We start from the raw sequence: 14305 nt of genomic DNA, 5'->3' as shown, positions 1-14305 counted from the left end.
GCGGGTCGTTGGGACCCAGGCACCTGGAAGCACGTGGTAGTGTGGCCTTGTATTCCCTGGCAAGCTGGAGACAAAGCCATGCTGAGCTACCAGGCCCCCAGAGCTGGGCCCAGTGGCGTTGTCTGTGGTGTCCGTCCTTATTTCATGCCTGAAAGACCTAGCTCCAAGTTGGGTAGGATGGCCACTCCTCCCAGAAAGAGGCGCCATGAGCTCTGCACAGGTGGGGCAGTCAGCCTGTAAGAGGTCTCCATGGTCAGGTCCACGGACTTCTCTACATCAGACTGATAGGTGTGGCTGGGTTTTAAAGGGAAAGTGGGATACGGGATTTCTTGTTCATGGTTTTTAAAATTTCTCTGACATCTGCTTAATCTGCTCATGGAAAATGACACACCACTGGTATTCACTTGATGATTTCTTCCTCCTAAAAAATAAGGCAGTCTTGTTTTGTTCCTTCTAGAAAATAAGAAAACTAGAACTTGCTCTTGGCCGGAGTGGAGTATGGAGGAGTGGCCTGGGGGGCTCAGCTGGGCCTCCCTGAATCAAAGGGCACATTCCAGGCTGACTCTGCGCAGGGGAGGCGGCGCTGCTGGGTGGCCGACCTTGGCCAGCAAGAACCACCTTAGAGCCCGCTGGTGTCCATCAGCCCATCCGTCTGTAGGGGCTCTGACACGGCACTGGAGTGATTGCTTGATGCTTCTGCTGAGACTGGGCTCTTGGGTTTCCCCTCCCCAGGGTTCCAAAGGGCCTTGGGTTCGACCGAAGTCCTTCTGAAGGTCTTAGCTGGAAAGAACTGCCACCGTTACTTTTGTTAAACTACTTCAAAGCTTGGGGTTTTAATTTATTCTGGGTCTGCATTGAGAAAGTGTGTGCATAGTTTTCTGAGAGTTGAGAAGTCATTGCACTGTTTCTCACAAAGTCCTGTCTAGACCACACCACTGATCACCAGTGAGCCTCTGAAGGTGAATGAGTGGCTTGAAGAGCTGCTTCTGCTGGCCCCCTGCCCACCTGTGAGGGGAATGGGAGAGGCGAGAGAGCGGCATGACCCGGGTCGCAGGCCCGGCGAGGGGCCTCGGCCTCCGAAGCACGGCCTGCTTGTCTGGCGGGTCCTCTGTGCTCTGGGTGGCTTGGCTGGCTGGTGGTGGGACAAGCTCCTGGCCTAGGCAGTCTGGGCTGCCGCCTCCCCATGCCAACCCCTGTATGTTCTGCATTCCCTCTTTCCCCTCCGGGATATTTGTCGTTTTGAAACTCCATAGTTGGTTTTTCCTGCTGGGGCCAAATCGCTTACTTGCCATGCAGCCTGTCTGCAGGGCTTCCTGAGGAATCTGTACCCCCCTTTGCCTCAGGAGACCCTCCAGTCAGAGAGCCCAGTGGCTTCAATCTGCTTCTCTTGCCAGCTGCACGGCCGAGGGAACTCATTCTCTCTGACCTTCAGGTTAGCAATGAGGAAAACGCAGGTGGTAATAGCCCTGAGTTAGAGTTGTCATGAGGACTAAGATGGTGCGTATGATACCTGGCATGGGGTGCTGCTCAGAACATGGCAGTCGGAGCTGCAGTCTTGTGTCCATGTCGGAACCCCCACTCAGTACCCGTCAGGAAGAAAGAAGCCCGCCCCGCTGTGGCCTGGCATGTCAGCCTCAGCTGTGGTCCTGGCCGCTCTGTGATTAGCAGGGTGGCCCTCGGGGTGGGAGGGTCTTCTTTCTGGTGGAATGGCGAGTATCCAGGGCTCTGGGCCCCCGGATCCCCAGGGTCTAGGAGATTGTGCTACACAGGAGGATATTCAGATGTTTGTCAAGGGAGTAAGTGAGTGAGTCAGCGATATTTTATTCATTTTGGCATCAAGTAAGGATTTGGAGAAGGGATGTGTGACTTGAGTTTCTAGTACTCCTTATAGAAGAAATCCCAGGAGAGACCTGGCTTTAGTTCCTCTTTGAGTAGAATCCCATCACAGTTTGAAATCTTTCCAAAATCCTCACTGAATCAGTAGAAGTTTAAGAGAGTCTTATGGGCTCTGTGTGTGGAGGGGTGGGGGGGCAGAATCCTTGATTCAGTAGCTGTCCCCTCCCTAGAGGGGGGTCTTTGGGGCCTGCCTGGCCCTGGCCGTCCCCTCTGTGAAGAGGCCAGTATCACTATGGCAGGTGCACCAGAGCCTCACCCTAAATGAGAACCCAGAGAGTGAAATGTAAACGCAAACAAATTAGGATGTTCTGCTTGTGGGTAGACTTTTCGTGGTCAGCAGAAATAGTCTGTGGTTCTGGAAGTGTGGCTGCCAGCTGTCCCTACAGAAGGGAGGGAGGGCTTGAGGGCGGAGGGAACAGAAGCTGTCTTGGGAGATGTCATTATAAATACCTGTAAGACTCCTGATGGCTTTTCTTGATGCTAGTCTTACAACAGTCCAGTTAAAAGCTTCTTGAAGCTGTTATATCACTTAAAGCTTGCTCTCAAAGGAAAACAGAACTCTTTTTCCATTTATTTCCCTTTCCAGCCTTGTATTTAAAACATGCTCAAAACCTTTTTCTGTAGCAAAGACCTCAAGCTTCTATGGTTCTGATGCCACATTTTGTGTGTTTATTCCAGAGAAATAGACTTTCATGCAGGCATGTGGGGAGATGTCAAATGAAGAAGGCCTGCCGGGCAGATGCTCTACTGGTGCTTCTAAAATATGCCCCACTGATCCTCTTCTTCCTCCTTTACTGTCTTCTGTTTAGTTGTTACATAAACTATAGCATTTGGCTATAAAGAATGGGATTCTCTGCCTCATGCTGGGGTGTTCATCCCCTGGCAGTGTAGCTTGGGAGAGTGTCTTGGCACGGCAAAGCAGAGCCTCCCACTTGTGCTCCTCCGGGTGCTATGTCCCCACCTAGTATGGGTCTGTGCACCCTGTGTGGTCTGAGTCAAATGGAACACCTGGCAGTTTTAAGTCTTAGTCAAACGGTATCTCTCCCCTGAGAGGTGTGGCTGATGGGAAATCCAGTGCCCATGCCTCAGCTGCTCTGAAGGTAGAAGTTGGAGTGTCAGAATGTCACCCACACAGGCTGGACTCTCTGCTGACTACGGTAGCCCCATGGTGCCCAGGGCCCAGAATTTCAGGGCCCTTCCTGCATTTCCAGCACTTGTCCCAGAGCAGAGTCTTTACCCCTCCGGGCCCTCTCCTAGGGTGGTTCTCCCTGCAGTGGCCCCGTCCTTGTTGGTGCAGGTCCCACTCAGAGGACTTGGGCTGACGGTCAGGGGCGAAGGCTGCTCATTATTGCTGTGTCTCCTTTTGCTCAGGTTGCTTCCTCCTGTGACAGTGCCTGCACAGTCATGCTGGAAGTCTTAGCTCTTGCATTCGAGTCTCATCTTGAGCAAGGTGTCCATCCTTGTCCAATTGGTTGTATCAATTGATTTGAATTTTTAAGAATGAAAATGCTTCTGTGGCCAAGCTGACTAGAACTAAATTACCTGTGATTCATTATACATTCTAGATGAAAACACACAATGAAATGTAAACAATCCCATTCATGATGACTGTTCTTGTATTAAGAAAAGAAGGCCATGCGCTGCCTTCTCCAGGAAATTCCTGTACGTGGTCTCAACTTGGGATTATGAGAAAGAAGAAGGAATAATCACAAGCAGCTTTAAGAAATCACCTGTGTACTCACCCATGGAGAGCAGTGAATACAGCACAAATTGGTCCAGCTAGCAGTGTGGGCCGAACAGTAGGCGACATGAGAGTTCAGAGCAGAGGGGTGCTGGGTGGGTGGACTTGGGAAGGACCTCTTACAGGTGGAGGGCCTTGGAGAGGAGGGCCGAGGTCTGGGTGGGCAGAGTATCTAAGGAGGAGGAAGACTCCAAGTACAGGTGTGGGGTGGAGTAGGACCGTGTCTGGTGGGAAGGGAACAAAGACAAGACAGGTGAGGTGGATACCCAGGCCTGCCATCAAAGTGGTCCACCAGGGCCCCTCTGGGGGCCAGGAGCAGATTCACGTTCCAATATGCTCCTGTATAAAGAAGGGTCATCCTGAGGCCCAGAGATGTCTGGGAGCCTGCCACAGGCTGCCTGGCGGGCCCAGCATAAAGTCGTCAGGCAGCCTGCCCTCGTCTCCCCACTTCCCAGCCACACCATCTCCCATGTCCGTTTCTCTCTCTGGAGACTGGCCTTTCCACAGAGCTGCAGATCCCATCCCCCACCCTTCACTGGGTAACGGAAGCCCCACGGCCCTGCCACCACACACACTATAACCCCAGGGCCCTGCACTGCTTGGCCAAGGCTTAGTCCCTGAGGGCCTGGTTGGCTTGACGTGGAGAAGCATCTGCCCTAGTCCTCCCACCTGTGGCCTGGGGACATGTGAGGTGACATTCAAGGGCTCTGAGCGGAAGTAGGTACAGGCCTACCTGGTGGAGGGCGGGGCCGAGGCTCAGGAGCCAGTCTCTGCAGCCTCTGTGCTCAGCAATATGAGCAGAGTTCTTAGAAGTGCAGGCATCTTATGGAGTCAAGCTTTCTGATCTCAGATCTGGAGGGGGAAAAGGAGGGCGTTTAGCGTGGTCTTAACTCTTTGCTTTTCTGCTTTGCCTGCACACCTTCCCCTACCATTGGTGCCTCCACCACACTAACCTGGCCTGCCTGTAGCTGGGCAATGTGGAACTTACCCACCCCTAGGTTACCCCAGCAGATAGGCCATAAAGTCCACCTGGCCTCCAAGGGCTGACCAGTTACCCCCTGACCCTCCCCTGCCTCCTGATGCTTGTGTACAGGCCCTGGCCACCGAACTGACTAAAAGGGAGCAGGGTTTGGGGCGTGGTTGTGGCTCTGTGACTCCCAGTCATATCTCTTGTGGTAGCAGGGAGCTCCTTAGTGTGGCTGCTTTGAGGTTTAGCTGGGATTGTTCTTGGGAAGAAAGTAGGGCTTCATGGAAGAAGGGTCATGCTTTACCAGGTGTCTCGTCTTGGAGGGTCTGCCACCCCTGGAACACAGTGAGCGACATCACGATTGAGCTGGTGAGGGATAACGAGCCCAGTCACCATGGAAGACAGCCGCGGCAGGTGCTTCCCAGTTCTGGGGCTGAGCTTTGCTCCCAGCCACGTGTAAGGTCTTGTTGCGTCAGGAGCTCGAGTTTTGATATGATGTCCATTTTTGTGTAACCAAGAATTACGGAGTGTTAGGAAGCTGAGGACATCTCAAGGGTGGGGATACAGGGGAAGGGGCCGCTGGAGCCCAGGGCTGGGGGTCCAAATGGCACTTCTCACCCTTCCCTCGGGAATGAGGAGAACACTCCTGATGGGAATTCTGATTCTGACACGGAAGTCTTTGAATTCCATAGCTGTTGATGGTGATCACATTAATAAACAGCTACCATTTTGTCAAAGCTTAAGTGGATTACCTCCCTGACTCCTTAAAAAGCTTCTATTAACTTGCTTATTTTATATGTGTGGAACCCGAGGCCTTGAGATGGGTGAGCTCTTTGAGGTCTCCTGTATCTTATGTGGTGTGGGCTGGGGTTTTGCTCTCCACCTTCTGACGGTCCTGCCTGTACCCCACCCACGTGCTCTGCTTTCACTCACCACCTGTGTAGTCTTGAGGCTAAGAAAAGAACGTTTGATGACCGTGAGCTTTGCAGGCCAAAGCAGACTCACACCAGATCAGGTGTCCCCGGCTCCCAGAGGGCAGCAGAGCTGGAGGGAGCCTCCTGGGGCCGGGTGGTGGGCAGCCTCCAGCCCTTCCCCGTGGGGAACGGCAGAGCACCCTGCTCCTGGTGAGGCCCTGGCTCCCACACACAAACCTGTCTCCTCTCTTCTCCAGCCATGGGGAAGGGCCACCACGGCAGCCATTGCTCCCAAGAGAATGAACAACCCTTTGGCCATTTCCCTGCAGTTACTCAGAGGGGTCTGGTGGGGACTTTGGAGCCACTGACTTGTGGGTCCCTGAGCATCTGCCTCCACTCAGGGCAGGTCCTGGCCAGGCCCGCTGCTGTGCCTGTGCACATGGGAGCGTGAGTGTCTGGGCTGTGGATGGAGAGCGAAGTGTGTTAATGTGTGGTGGTCTCTGTTTCTGCTTTTAAGAATTGGCCTTGAGAAGCTCCTAAGGGTTGATAAAAACAGTCTTCATTTCAAAAGCTAGGCTCTGGGACCTTGACCATAGGGTTGAGGCAAGATTCCCAGCATTGGTGAGTGAGGTGGTTACTGTCAGATAAAGGTTTTTGGTGGGTTAGGATGCCCATTGGCAAAATGTTGGTGTTTGCTGACACTTCCACCAGCTGATGGGAGAAGCAGCGGAGTCAGTGTGGCGTTAGGGCCAGAGGTGAACCCGTGGGCTGCTTCTGTGCAGGGGCTTCATGAAAGGGGGCTCTCTCCTCCCCAGAGATGGGAGTGGCTGGGTGGCCCAGGCACGTGGTCAAGCCGTGTGGCAGGCGGTAGCTCCTTCAGAGGTATGCCTTCCCCACTGGGGGCTGAGCGCCCCAGGAAGTGGCAGCCCTGAGCCTGTGGGATGGCTGTGGCTGGTAGGGGTCCAGGCTGCTCGTAAGTGAGCAGGGAAGGGCAGCTTGTGGGCAAGGCAGGCTCCACGAGGTGCCCACTCAGCAGAACACTAAGGGGAAGGAAGCCTGGCATTTAAGGGCACCGGAGCCAGTGAGCTAACGGGCAGTGCTACAGGGTGAGAGAAACCAGGGGTGGGTGGAAGAAGGGGTGGGAGGGGACCGTCTGGCCAGGCATCGGGGGTTCACGGTTACCACTGTCCCAGCCGCTGGAGCCTCCCCGCATCCTGGCTCTGCCGTCAAGGTCCGCCGGCTGCAGCAGAACTCCCCGCTCCGGAAGCCCTGAGACGTGGCTGGGCACCTCTTCTACTCTGGGCTCTGCGCTGGGGACAGAGTGATGCCCAGCATGCCCAAGATGCTGTCTTCGAGTGCAAGCTGGCAGCCTCCTGACCTCTAGTGCTCTTGGCTCCTCCCTCTCACTTCGCACAACACTGACTCTCATTTTACACCCCAGCAAGCTGGGAGCTTCCACGGGAGGAGCAGGGATGCCCCGGGAAGGACCTGTCAGCTTTACCTGGCACGCTTGGAGGGCCGGCTACGAAGCGAACAGCAGTCCAGCTACGTGGACCACTGGGTGCCTTTCTTCCTTGACTGTTATAAAAGAAAATTGAAAAAGAGCCTTATTGTACCTTAAAGCCTTTTTAATTATCTATAACTCATTTAATATCAACTACTATAAATTCCTCTTTTAATATAAGTTTTATAGTGGTACAATGAAAGTGCCTTCTAATTTAACTGTATTTGGGGATTTCTCTCCCTGTACCAAAAGCAAGTACCCATGGGAGCCCCTGCCAATTACTTATTCAGACGACAATCAAAAATCTCCAAGCACTGAGTGGAAGGCCTGGTGGTGGGGACTCCGTGGGGGGCGGCTGTAAGCAGGTGGGTGTGGTAAGAGCTCAGCAAACAGCAGCTGCCCGAATTGTGAAGCTCACAGCCATTTCTGGGCCACAGGTTCTTATATTGCCAGTTCTCCTGCTGGTGCCACAGCCGTGGAGGAGAGGTGACGATGGAGGGGGCTTGTTTATTGGGCAGAAGGGGTCACTGAGCAGTCCTGAGCCAGACTTGCACCCAGGGGACTGGTCTCTACTCCAGAAACAGCCCCCGGAGGACCCTGCCTGACCACCTTATCTAAGGAAGCCCTTGCCCCTGTCATTCTGTCCGCATCCCTCCACCACCACCTTGTTTCATTTCTGACCATGCACATCTTAGCAGGACATGTTCTATAAATTCCACTGACTTGTTTGTTGTGGATCCCTCTCTTCCTGCGAGATCATAAACTTCATGGCGCCAGAGGCTGTGGCTGTCCTGGCACTGCTGTGTCTCCAGGGCAGTGAGTGTTTACTGCATGAATGAATGTAGAAAGGAAGCAGTGACTTCATGAATAAGTCAGGAGACTAATCAGGAGCTCTCCTGAAAGCCCTGGGTGAGGAGCTGAACGTCCTGGGGAGAATCAAGGTGGTGGGAATGGCAGGATAAGGCCTTACAACCGTGCCTCTGCAAAACCAAGCACATCGAGGCTGGAAGTGGTGAAAGAGGAGGTGGAGAAGTGGAGAAGGGGCCCGGGAGGCCAGAGGGGCTGCTGGCCCAGCAGGAGGATCGGAGGGCAAGGGGAGAGATTCTGGTTGGGAAGCTGAGATTAAGGGCTTTTCACTGCCCCGCGTGGGGGAAGAGAGTGTGCCTGTTCTCAGCCTTATTGCTGTCAGAGCCCACCCCTCCCAGCTGGGCGGGCAGTCTGCTTTTTCACCCACCCCAGCCTCCCATGGCTCTGGGACTGGGCATCTTTATGTCAGATCACCTACATCTGTGACCCCCTCCCCCAATTCCACATACAAACCCACGAATGAAATAGAGACTCAGATGTGAGGCTGTGCTGGAGGGCAGCCTTTCTTCCATTTTTGTCTTTTTATTTTCTAGACATAGGTTATTCTAAACTTCATCTTGGGCTTACAGCTGGCAGAAAAAACTGTGACAGATTTGACTATCATGTTAACCAGGTTGATGCTAAGTTGCATCATCTACTGGATGGTACCTGGAAGGCATAATGGATAGTAAAAATGTTAGCTGTCCCCTTCCTCCCAGGGCCATCTGTCCTTGCTCCCATCTGGTATCCCCCCCACACTCACAAGATGGTCTTGGTTTGCTTAAGGTGTGAGGATTGCTGGCATAGAGCCAGCACAGGGGAGATGCTTATTTGGCGGCCATGCAGCTTCCCAGAATGAGAAGACATCACAGGGTAACCCTGTTGCTGCAGAAATTTACCTGAAGTCGGGCTTCAATGATAGTTGGTGTGCTTTATGACCCTCTGCAGAACCGCACTGGCCTCCTGCATTCTTGCCAGGAGATCTTGAAATAATCTCATCTTATTCCTGTAATAAATTTGTTGAGGGCCTATGATATGCTAGGCCCTGTGCTGGGGTAAGAGTTGAATGAGATGCGGACTGTGGGGCAGGCAGATGCTGCTCGAGTAATGACAATTCAGTGTGACTGTCACTTGCTGTGGTTAAGTAGCTCTGCACCTAATGGGCTGGGTTCTGCAGATAATGTCTGTTAATGAAATGGTCCCTCCGGTGCTGAGTTAGAACCCCGTGCTGCTAACTGTTAGGACAGTCCTGCACTCAGTGATTGCTTTTTCTGAGGATGTTGATTACTTTCCAAATAAAAAAGTTAATTAGTTTTTAATTTTTTGAGTTGACAGCGAGAAAAGTGGAAAGTGCCCCTCCTTCCTTCTTGGTCTTCTAAATCTGGCTGCGTGTGGGCAATTATGTTTAACACAGTGGAGTGATCAATGAGTCATTGACATTTAGTCCATCAAATGTCATTTTGTGTTTACTTGTATCATCACTTGGGTAGATTGGCCACAGAAGACTGCCTCGACTTCAGAGCCAAGTTTTCTTTTTTAATTGTAAGTAAATTACCTTTAACATGTAACTTTAAATAATACCTGGAATTTAAAATCCTTAAATGTTCATATAATATTCTATTCGTTCCTTACTTTTAAAAACAAGAAAGTTAGCATCCAAATAATCTTGATTTCTGAAGGCCTGGTAAATTTCATCCTTTCTATCTGCTGCCTTGTAAACACCATTAACACTTTTCTCTTTACAGTATTACAGCTTTTCTGTAGGCTAGCCCCCCTCTGCTCCCCATCAGAAGCAATGGGCAGAATTGACTGTGGGACCCTGTATCTGAGACATCATCTGATTGGTCCCGGCGGAGCTGTGCCGTGTGCCCACTTTACAGACGGATAAACTGGAGTGGGAGGTACCTGGGGACCCCCTCAGGGCTGCAGCTGGTGGAGCCACCAATAAAATCAAGTCATTCAAACCCTCTGGAGACTGAGAGGATCTTGCTTCACAGTCTCCCTTATGGACATGATAAAAATGATGTTCCCGGCAAGTATGCTGCAGGGAGACTATTAGCAGGTTCCTAATGGCAATTTTTTTTTTAAACAGATGACTCACACCTTAATTACGAAGAGATTTCTTTGATATTTTTTCAAAGTCATCCATGCATGGTCTCCTCCTTTTGTCTTGATAAACATCTGTTTAGATGCTTTGGGTCCTGTGTAAAAACAGAGGTCTCCTTGCACTGATCCATGTACTGTTAGACAAGAAAGAGCAGGGGCACAGAGCTTGCTGACAGCCTCATGTTTCTGCCCCAGAGTGCTGGAGAAGGCTGCTTCCTTTGCCTGTATGGCCGTGCCCAGCTGCATCCCTTCTGTCCTTGGTCTCCTGAGAAAGGCGAGAGAGGCCTCACCTGATTGGGCAACTTGGGGGCAGGGGTGCGGGGAAAGCACAAGACCCTTGCCCTATGCCCAGATTCCCTAGCCACCTATGCACCTTGGTTTCGTTCTGCCTGCTGTTGTTCTCTTGCCCTTAACTTGCCTTTTAAACATCATGGCTGCCAGTGAGGGCCACACCTCCTGTTCCGGGGTCTCCCATCATGCATGCTGTTCTCTGTGAGGCAGGTGAACTCTCACCTGCGACTAGGTGGCATTTCTCAAGAGACCCCCCACCTCCGTGTTTGACATATGCCTTGAGCACTTACCGCAGGGCTCCATGTGACCAGAGGAGGCAGCGGATGTCAGGCTCTCTTTCCAGAACACCCTGTTGTTTCCTGGATTTTTCGGCTTGACTCTCAAATTAGCCCTTATTTAGGGTTAATCCCCTCATTGTCTTGCCCTTTGGTGTTGAACACCCAGACGTGTGCTAGGAAATCTAACATGACGGCTTTCCTTCTGCCTTTCACTGAACCATAGAAATGAGATAAAGTGTGTGGAATGGTTGGTGTGTGCCCAGTAAGTGGGAGCCAGTAATGGAATTCATGCTGCATAAGGTATTACTTTATTTAGCTGCACTCTGTCAGTCCAGTGAAGACTTTAATTGCAGAATGGCATCTTGCTAGCAGAAATGAAAGTGGTTAAAGTTTTAAAAATTCAAATGAATACATGAAAAATTGTCAGAAAGGTTGTTAAAGAAGCATTAGTTTTAAGAGCATTTCAGTTATGGAAAACGTAGAATTTAGATGTCAGAATTTCAGTAACAGTGCTGTTAGCAAAGCTTCTATCTCTGCTGTACCAAATGGTTGATGAATTTCACACATGGGCTTCCTTTGTAGCTTCTCCAGCCAGCTGGGTGGAGTCTGAGGAGCTCTGCAGCAGAGGTTGCCTCAGCTCCTCAACACTGGACTGAGGCGATGCCGGCCACGGACTCACCAGCAGGGCACGGGCCTGGGCGGAGGGCCGGCAGCTGGCTGCTTCAGCATCCCACTCACCTCTGCTTTGTCCGTGGAGACCTGTCCGAGTTGAGCTCCACCCAGCTTGCTGTTTTCATACCATTCTTCTCTTGCAGTGGGTGCTTTTGATCCCCATTTTCCCAGTCCACAGAGCCAGCCTTTTCCCAGAAGTCACTGAATCCCATAATATTTAAAGTGACAGCCTGAGACTTATGCTCTCACCAAGCACAGCTGGCTGCATGGATGAGGAGGTGTGATGTGGGTCTCGGCCAGGCTCCACCGTCTTTCGCTGAGCCTCACGCACAGCTAAGACCCTGAGCACAGCCTCTGATGGATGTGAGGAAGACCCAAAGATGGAATCCGAGAACCCTCACTTACACTCTTTTCACAGCTCTCAAACTTTTTGGTAGCTGAGAATCTATAATAGATTCTTGGATTATGAAAGATATTACTCAGTACTCACATTATATTGATTCAAAAATAAAGATTATGGAGTTCAACAGCAGAGTAAAATACAGCTTTATGGGATGGTAATTTTTTACTTAAGTTCTTCTACATTATAGTGGTAGAAAATGGATTCAGGAAGGGTACAACGAGGAATAAAGCTGTTGTATTGTATTGGTTAAATGACGTTTAAAATGATTTGGCTGTCAAATTCATGGAAAGGTTATGAACAGTGAATGAAAAATCTAAAATTAATTCCCTACTTCAAGAAAGTGTGATTTATACCATAATAAAATTAGATTTTTAGTTAAAGAAATTTAGTCATTAAGTAATGCCCATCGCTAACTCTCATTTATAACCATCTGGTTTAAAGCTTCTGCAGCAAATAATTTCTTCCTTAAGCAATATATCCAGGGCCTTGGTGTCATTTATGTCAATGAATTTTGTTCTGTACTATTGTGCTACAGCTTTTGGGGGGTGGCTTTTTCAAGTACTGGAAAGACAGATTCTTATTGAGCCTCCAAAGTCGATGGAGCATTGAACTCATTTACCTTCATTAGTTATGTTCATGAATGACGACGATGACGTTGGCTGCCATTTGGAGACTGCTGTATGCCAGCCAGCACAGAAAGCATGGCAGGCTGATTGTTACTTCACTTAATCATCACACTACTCTGTGAGGAAGGGACCATTCCTGCCTTTACTTTGCAGATGACACACTGAGGCTTAGGAGAGTGAAATGTTCACCAAAGGTGGCAGGGGCCCAGCCCAGATCCACATGACTTCAGAGACCCAGCTTTTAATCCCTGTCCCATGCCTCATGACTCCTTACCGAGCATTTGCTTTGAGCCCTGACTCAGCCACTTCCTACATGTGTGGTGCTCAGCAAGCTGCAAACTTCCTTCTTCATATGCAGAACCTTCCTCATCTATGACGTAAGGAGTACAATTTACTCCCTCTATTCCACAAACTTCTGATTTGTACTATTGGGTACTCCTATTTTATTTTTAAATGTTTGATTGAAGCATATTAAATATATAGGAGAGGGTACATGTCTTCAGTGTAAAGCTCGATGAATTTTTTTCAGAATGAACATACCCATGTAACTACCATCAAGAATATAATTTAGAACAGTCCCAGCACCTGGAAACCGTATTTGTGTCCCCTCAGTCATTATACTCCCAAAGATGACCACTAATATATCACCAAAGATATCTTTTGTTTCTGAAATGTATAAAAATGAAATCCTGTAAATGGTACTCATTTGTGTTCTGTCTGCTTTCAGTCAACATTGTGAGATTCATGATTCATGGCATTGCATATTGCAGGGTCTGTTCTTTTGCATTGCTGTGAAGTTTTCCATTGCATGAATATGCCAGAATGTATCCATTCTACAGCTGCTGAACATTTGGGCTGTTCCCTGTTCTTGGCTTTCACGCATCATGCTGCTACCAGCATTCTTGTACCTGTGTTTTGGTGCTTACATGAATGTGTTTATGTTGGACATTTACCTAGGAGAGGAATTGTTGGGTCAGGAAAACAGAAATCACACTAGTTTTTAATAGAATGGGAAATAGTTCGACAGATATTAAAGGATTGAAAAGACAACAAAGGAACCACTGTGATAACTCAGACTTGACTGTAGGAAGCAGATCTCGTCTCCAGGGGAAGAGCCCCTTAGGACTGAGGCTCAGCCCAGTGAAGGGAGTCAGTCCTAGTGCTGGTTCCTCCCAATCCATCTATACATTTGGCGTTATCAGTTTTTATGAATGTTATCTTTTCCGTCATGTGTAACAGTATCCCACAGAGGTTTTAACTTGTGAAGTTTCTATTTAAGTCTTCTTGTTTTTCAATTAGGTTATTTATATTTGTCTTGTTTGTTTGCTAAAGTATTTTTCTGTATTCTGAATGAGTGCTTTTTCAGATATATGCATTGCAAATATATTCCCTTAATGGTTTGATTTTCACTGTCTTAATCATATCTCTTAATGAACAGAAGTCTTCATTTTAATGAAGTCTGGTGTATCATTCTTTTCCTTTACGGTGCTGCCTTTCACATCCCATTTAAGAAATTTTTATTTACTTAAAGGTGATATCTTCTAGAAACCTTGTTTTGCTTTTCACATTTAGATCTACAGGCCATCCAGAGGTGATTCCTGTGTATGTTGTAAGGTATGAGATTGAGGTTTATTTTCTTTCAACATGGATCTCCACTTAGTCCAGCCCATTATCTGTCCAGAAAGCTGTCCTTCTCATTGCTTTGCATTGACTCCGTCATAAACCCAGAAACTGGATATGTGTGTTTTTCCTGCTCAATTTTGAATTCTGTATATATTTTCTCTTTTTCTTAATTGATCTGCCACCTTAAGGATCTACCAAATACATTGATCTTTTCAAAGAACCACCTTCAGTTTTAAATTTTTGTGGTATAATTTTCTCCCCTATCTCTTTGATGTCTGCTTCTATCATATTTCTTCTGTTTTACTTTTTGTGGGCTTAATTTGTCCTTTTTCTAGCTTTTAGAGCTCAATGCTTAGATCATCAATTTCTAGCCTTTATTTTTTTCTAATATATGCATTTAAAACTATCATTTCCCTCTAAGCACTGCTTTGGCCACAT

General features: G+C 49.0%; 1 protein-coding gene across 4 annotated transcripts in view; it reads left to right on the top strand.

Annotated features, from left to right (window-relative positions):
- FSTL4 (follistatin like 4) overlaps positions 1–14305 on the top strand; it is a 428422-nt gene that overhangs the window by 69781 nt on the left and 344336 nt on the right. Inside the window, exon 1 of one of the 4 annotated variants that reach the window (XM_036907567.2) lies at positions 11165–11357. The exons of the other annotated variants lie outside the window; for them this stretch is intronic. The gene's annotated coding sequence lies outside the window, so the exon portion shown is untranslated. Of the gene's footprint in view, positions 1–11164; positions 11358–14305 lie in introns of those variants that run through there. 4 annotated transcript variants of the gene reach the window in all.

This window comes from Manis pentadactyla, chromosome 13 (assembly GCF_030020395.1).
Source record: "Manis pentadactyla isolate mManPen7 chromosome 13, mManPen7.hap1, whole genome shotgun sequence".
Classification (NCBI taxonomy): Eukaryota; Metazoa; Chordata; class Mammalia; order Pholidota; family Manidae; genus Manis; species Manis pentadactyla.
This window is presented reverse-complemented; position numbering and strand designations above follow the sequence as displayed.